Genomic DNA, 8,244 nt, shown 5'->3' with positions numbered 1-8,244 from the left:
CTTTTCTGTCTCATGTGGGCTCATAATAATAATACCCAATCATTCAAAGTTTCAAACCTTTCCCGTGGCTCATCCTAAGGGGTTAGCGCAAGTAGTATGTCGCTCGGGTTATTTGGTTTTCGGATAGCAAAAAATTAGAAAAAATGACTGCTGATTATCGTGAAGTATTGGTCATCACATGGCTAACCATCCAAATTAAACAAATATATACTTAGCTACACGAAGTATATATTATGCATGGCAACATCCCTCAACTTTATGATGTTATGTAGTTAGCATCACGAGTTTAATTTCATATCCAAAAAATGATGTGTATGTTAGAGACCGTTTAAATCTCTCGTTACATCAACGAAAATGTGACGTACCTAACGGTAATTTACCTAATTAGATTTTGACCCGTGTTTTAAAATCGTAAAAATATTTTTAACAAAATCTAATTTACAAAATCAAAATGTTTTATAAATTTTGATAAGTAGTGTTTTAACATTTTTATTTTAGTGTATTTGAAAACAATATAATTATATTATTTTTATTTATGTTAGATATAAAGTTATATAAGATATTATTTAATTTAGTTTTTTTAATTCTTTTAATCTGTTTTGGTATGAATTTTTAATAAAATTTCTGTAATTCATTTGATTAATTGTGTGATATATACTTATTTGATAAAAAATACAATAAAACTTCTTTGATGTCAATTTATTGACTCTAAGAATTTATTTGTTTAATATGAAATTATTAAGCTAATGAATTATTTTATATAATTTTTCATAAACAGAAATTCCATTCATTTAAACTAAGTAAACCTTTCATATTAGATTCTTATTATTATTTGATTATTTTTATTCTTAAAAGTATATAATTAATAATTATATACGCAAGATTATGTTTGGTATAAGTTGAAATCAAATAAGTTTTAAACAAATAAAATTTTTGAGTTAGTAAATTGACAGCAAATAAGTTTTATAATTTAAAAAAATTCAAAGAATTATATATCACACAATTAATCAAACAAATTACAATTTTTTTAGTAAAACTTCATAACAAAACAGATTAAAATAATTAAAGAAAAAACAAAACAGAGTAATAAAAATAAAAATAATAGAATTATATAGTTTAAAAGACACTAAAATAAAATTGTTAAAACATTACTTATTAAAAGTTCATAACAAAACAGATTAATATAAATAAAAGTAATACAGATATATAGTTTTAAAGCTAAAATAAAAATGTTAAAACACTACTTATCATGTTAAAACATATTGATTTTGTAAATTAGATTTTGTTAAAAATATTCTTACGCTTTTAAAATGTGGGTCAAAATCTAATTTTAGTTAAATTATAGTCGGATCGGTCATATTTTAATTGTGGAAACAAGATATTTAAACGATCTCTAACATCCACATAAATTTTTGGATAAATGAAATTAAATTCGTGATGTTAACTACATAACATAATAAAGTTGAGGAATGTTGTCATGCATAACATATACTCGTGTGGCTAGGTATATATTAATTTAGTTTGCATGGTTAGCCATGTGGTAACCAATACTTCATGTAGCTATCAATCATTTTTCCAAAAAATTATGTTAGAATGTATATCGAACAAAAATCCGGTTTGTTTGTTGATGAAAATTCTGCCATAGTTGACCAAAATTTTCGGCTTGATTTAATCTTGATTACAAATTTGGATTTTGGTTAAATTTGATTCAAAATTTTGGTTAAGATCGAGAGTGTATAGTTACAATTTAAAAAGAAAATCAAATTAACAGCTGCCGAACAAAACAAAATCAATTACTAGTTTTAACCCCACCCAAATGAACTAACCTCGTAATTAAATTTGAATTTTGGTTCAGCTGGTTCGGTTTGGGTCAAAATCAGTGGGATCACTTGACACCTCTAAAATAAGTACTAAACCATAAATTGTATGTGATTTGCTTAAAAATTAACGGTAATGACCCTTCAAAACCCAGTTTCGACTCCCCACTGACACCCTTCCAATTATATTTTTAATTAATGTATATCTATAAGATACATGTATTTATTGTATGATCCCAGTAAAAAAAATTTGAGTCTGCCTGGTTAAAATCTCAGCCCCAACAGATAGAATGGGACAAAGAAAAATTGTTTCCTTTTTTTGATAATCCATGCATGGTGTCTGGTGAGCCGAGGCCACGACGCACCCTGGAAACCTGTCTACCGGTAGGCCAAGTTATTTGCAATAGAAATTAAATATTCATATCGTCTAGTCACACAAGCGGTAAATTTGAATTTGGTAGATTTCAAACCTGGGGTGTTTAGCACCTTTCTAAGCATGTCGTACCACTTGACTACAATTGTGTGGTTGAAAGATTGTCTCTTCTAAACTCGATTCATGTTCTTGTAACTAAGCTAGAACAAGAACAAGAACCGGCCTTTGAAATAATTAAATAGTGAAATATTAGTTCAAAAATTCAATTATAATAATAACACTTGAATCCATCATTCAAGTACGTACAATATTCCAATCTTTTTTTTTTTTTTGCTTAAAGATTCCCTCCACTGTTCCATCTCTCCATGGACTCCATAACGCCACGATGATCCATCCCATACCTCCCCTTTGAAATTACCCAACTCTGCTCGAATGCTTCTTCTCCTTCATCAACTCCTTTGGACCCTTCTATAAAATCATCTATTGCAAATTCGAATCTGTCCTGAGGGTGACAACTCTTCCACCAGATAGCATAAACCTCACAAGTGAGTCGTATATTCCTCTTGTTCATCTCATTTATCACCTCAGCAACCTTCTCCAACTTCTTCAGACTCATGTACAAAACCATCATATCTTGAAACGGCGCAGTCCTGTTTAGGTATTTCAAACCATCCATCTTCTTGAAAAGAGCCTTTGCCTTTTCTTGCTTGCCTTCTCGACAGTACCATTTCAAAAGTTTCCTGTAAGTGGACTGAGTCTTGAAACGATGGTCTAATCTGTTGAAGTAGGTTTCAGCAGCGGACAAGCCTTTGGTCTGTGCTATACGGTCGATACGAACTCCGTGCTGGGAAGGTGATAATGGCATTTTTAGCTTCTCCATCAACTCGTAGATCTCGAGGGCCTGTTAGTAATGATACTGCTTACCTAGAAGATCAGCACAGCGAACGAGACCTGCTTTATCGACAGAAAAACCCTCATCTTTCATGAGCTTATGTAAGTCACTGATACGTTACCTCCGTTGTCTCTAACTTCCGAAAGATTCTTGTATATCTTCTTCTGAATCATCTTCCTATGCTCTTTTTCTTCCTCTAAAGCCTTTGTAGCTGAAAGGGTGTCCGCATGAACATCATCCACTTTCAAGATACTACGAGAACTCTCCAAGCCAGCAGCCACCGCTGTCCAGAGACGTGACCAGGAAGCCATAAGATTTTCAATCGTTGAACATAAGCGGTGTGGTTTGATAACTTGTGATTCATCACCTTCACCTTGATCTTCATCTTCATCTTCATCGTCATCCCCATAGAGCCAACACTCCTCCCAAAGATATTCTCTAGAGATATTCCTCTGTTCAATCTCCCTTATGGCGTTGCTTCATATAGTAGTACATATACATCATATCATTAAATGGTGTCTTGCTATCAAGAAAGTTGAGATGATCCATCTTTTCTTGAAAAGAGCCTTTGCATTGTCTTCCTTTTGTTCCCGACAGTACCATCTCAGGAGCTTCCTATAAGTGGCCTGGTTCTAACTTGTTCAGCCGATCCTGTGTCTTTTTCCATTGCAATAAGATCCATATAAACTCCATTCTGGCTGGCAGAATATTTTATGTCCTTCTCTCCATCCACTCAAAGATCTACAAGGAAGAAAAAGAACTTACTCCTTAACATAAGTCAAATATAGAATTATCAAATTATTATTTTATTTTTACTAAATTGTTTATAACCGGTTCAAAACGAACAATGTGATGACTTAAGACAATATTGTGAAAGACAGACCTCGAGCGCGTGTTGAGGTTTTTGCTTTCCACGAAGTCGACTAGTGTAGTCAAAGAGATGTTTTCTAGTGAGGGGAAAACCATTACTGATGAACTGATTTAACGTCTCTGCTACTGTCTCTCTCGTCTCACTAATCTCCAGCAGTTTATCGTACATCTTTTCAGAGGCCACTTCAACGTCAGCTGCAGTAGAAGAAGCATCAGAGAATTTCCTGACGCTAACGGACGCAGGAGAAAAGATAGATGTGCATGATCTCTTACAGAGTCGTGAACCACAAGGATACGCACAGAGCCGGTCCTGAAATTTCCGGGGCCCTATTCAAAATTGTAAAAAAATATTTGTTTATTTTTCAAAAAGAAATTATAACTTTTTAAAAAAAAATCAGTTAAAATATTTATTTCTTTAAAGCCAAATTTTAAATTTTAATCACACAAATATACTTTCTTATTTTAATTGTACTTTTAAATTTATTGAATTTTTTTTTAGTTGTATTTTTAAATTTATTTATGTTAAATCATGAACAACAAAATAAATTATTTTGTATTTATATTTTTACATGCAAATACATTAATATTTATGTATGTATATAAATGATTTTTTTTTAAATTTGGGGGCCCCACAATGTGGGGGCCCCATTCAAATGTTTCTTGGGACTGTCCACAAGCCCGGCTCTGTCATACGCATATATATTCATTCTCGCAAGTAAAACCCTAATCCCTAGTCAAATAAACATCTTTTAATCATCAAGTATGTCGAAATATCTAAAGAGTTTTAAGTCTCAAAATAAAAGGAAACTGGATGATAATCGCGCACATGCGCAGGGTGAGTTCTTATAATAATGTTTGTTTATGAAATGATTTTAACATTTTGCAACACTACAAACTTTATCGATTATAAAATGATGAATACAAATGTTGGTCTCTTAAATATATCATCGTTGTTGAAGAGTTAACGTATTACATCTCATTTTAAATATTTTTAAGATTCATATGCACAAAAATAAATTAAGTTTTGCGGCGCACATAAATCACCAAAACCAAATAGACAACATCGATTGTATAATGACGAAAGGGGATTAGATTTTCTGCTCTCGTTGTTTACTATTGACTCTGATTTCATTTTCTATCTCTATAGAATTGTGGTTTTGTTTCGTTCTCGTCTTTATTTCATTGATATGAGTTAAGTTTCTTTTTTTAACTTCTTTTATGAATTTAGTAAATTACATAAGTGTTAATTTAAAAAAAAGTGGACATCTGTAAAAATTAGTTTTACTCCATATACATATCTAAGAATCAATATTTTTAAAAAAAAATCACCGACAAACTATATTATGAGGTTAGTATTCAAATCTAATATATCAAGCTGTTATAAAATATAAGCGCAGACTCAAATATAAATGTTCGTCTAGTATATATTCACTAGCTCGGTAACCAAAAAAAGTTACTTATTTCACCAGTTCGGTTAATATCTGAATCCGAACGAGTAATATCCGAACCCGAATGGATATCCGAAGCTAACCAAACATAAGTATACTTAACTCTATATTTCTAGTTTATTTCTCTCATTTTATTCAAAATATTTATATTAATGATTCTTATTGCTCAAAATTAGATAATATACATATAACTATGGATAAAATTATTTGCTACCCACTTCAAATACATATCAAGTTCTTGTTTCTTGCATTAACAAAAGTTGCATCTGAAATTTCATAACAACAACTAAATTAGTGTCTTTTTATTTTAAATTTTTTATCTCCAAACCTATTAATAGTTTAATCTTTTATTTTTTTTAAAAAAACAGTTAAGTTAAAATATATTTTAAATACAAAAAACTTAAACAATTAATAATTTATTTATTTTTTCTTCAAAATTTAAATATCCGAACCCCACCCAAAATATCCGAAACCGATCCATAATATCTCAACCCGGACATAAAATACCCGAACCCGACTCGAAGTGTAGAAATACCCGAAAGGTGTATCTGAACGCTCACCCCTATGATATATGATCATTTGTATCTTGCTTGAACAAATAAAAAGTTAAACAATTGATCATAAATTTTTTAATGTGAGACTTTTACCATTTTTAGTAATTTATAGTCGTTTTTAAAAATTCAAAATATAACATATAAAAAAATCTAATAGTTTTTGTTATATGCTTAATGATTGTTTAATTTATTTTAATAGTATAAAATTAAACAAAAAAGAGAGAGTTTAGAATTTTTTTATCAAATACATATTATTCATAATCATTAATTGTCATATATTTTAACCATATTAGGTAATTCCGTAGATTTTATTTAAGAAAAGAAAAAATATTCTTTTGTATACTATTAATTAATTTGATAGTTAGTTTAATAAAAAACATAGTATATGTTTATATCGACCAACTTATTTTTCTAACAATTCTAAGAATCATTCCAAGATGATATGTGGCTACGAAAACATGTTGTAATGTTCCAAGATTAATATATAAGGGATTTTAAAAAAAAAGTTAAAGAAAAATATTTTAAAAGAAAATTAAATTAATATGATGATATCTGCAGTACACTTTATAAACCATATATATATACTACTAAGTTAAGACTCGCGCCTTGCATGGGATGAACATTATATATATAATTATTTCAAGTATTATATTTTTATATATTATGAAATAATAAATATATGTTGAATAATTATAAATTCAGTAACGATTACATATATAATATAATTGGTGCGAACATATAAATAAATTTTATTAATCAAAACAATAGTTTTTTATTTAATAGGATATATAATTAAATTTAAATGATATTAACATATATAACATATTTTTAATAGTAATCTATACTATTATTTGCGAAATAAATTTTTAGAATCGAGCTCTCACGTTAAAAGTTGAAGTGGTTAATATCTTTTATACCATTAATGAATAAAATGTATAAGTAAATTAAAAAAACGAAATTTTAATTTATTTGATTAGATAATTTATTAAAATTAATAATAGTAAGAATTATCCAAAATCTGAAAATATAATTTAAACAAAGATAATTTATGTATATATTGTATTGTTATCTGAAAAAGTCTTTTAGTAAAAAGTTAAAAACATAAATTATATAACTAAATATTAATCAAATAAAATTCTTAATTATATAATTAAAAATAGAATATTGAATTATCTAAAATCTAAAAATATAATTTAAAAAAATAATTTTTATACATATATTGTATTTTTATCTGAAAAAATATTTTAGTAAAAATTTAAAAACATAAATTATATAATTAAATATTAATCAAATAATTCTTTTTAATTATATAATGAAAAATATAATATTGAGTTATTTTAAGATTTATTTTAGTATAATGAAGATAGTGTACAAAGAACTTTTCAAAAATTTATGAAAATGTTTTTTTTTTGAATGATTGCTAAATTTATTCATAAAAAAAAACTATTTACATCAAGTGGGTCCTTTGTGAAAAGAAATAAGATCCTAACTCTTTACATATAAAAATGTTTTAGCCCGCAACACGGACAAAACACCTAGTGTCTATTAAATGATGATTTCTACTCATACGTTTTTTTTGATCATTTGCATCTTTTATAACAAAAAAATTAAATTACGGATAACAAAATTTTTATTGTGGAATTAATAGTTTTAATAATTAAAAAGAAAAATTTCAAAGTAAATTTCGAAATCAAAATATTGGTGTATTTTATATGGTATATAGTTTAACTTAAAAATGATATATATATATATATATATATATCTTTTAGTTTTAATAATTAATTAAGTTTGACTTTTTACTTATATGATTTTGTAATCATTTGTATCTTATCATAACAAAAAATTAAACCATGGATCACAAAATTTGAATGTGGGATTTTAAGAGTTTTAGTAATTTATAGTCATTTAAAAAAAAATTAAATATAACATATACATGAAAATCTAAATTTGTATTATATGGTTTATGTGGTTGTTTAATTTCTTTTAATAGTTTAAAATTAAATAAACATGATAGAAGATACATTAAATTTTATCAAATCTTTGTTATTCAAAATTATTAGTTGTCATATATAATTTAGCCACATTAGGCAATTTCGTAACTTTTATTGAAGGAAATAGTAAAAAAAAAATTAATAATAAATTTATGGTTAGTTTAATAAAAAACTTATTATATAAATGGACTAACCTATTTTCTAAAGATTCTAAAAATCATTGTAATGATGACACGTGACTACAAAAATAAGTTGTAATGCTTCTCAATTAATATATAGAAGATTTTTTTGATAAATTC

The sequence above is a fragment of the Brassica napus genome, chromosome A7 (genome assembly GCF_020379485.1).
Source record: "Brassica napus cultivar Da-Ae chromosome A7, Da-Ae, whole genome shotgun sequence".
NCBI lineage: Eukaryota > Viridiplantae > Streptophyta > Magnoliopsida > Brassicales > Brassicaceae > Brassica > Brassica napus.
Note: the sequence above shows the minus strand (reverse complement) of the source record.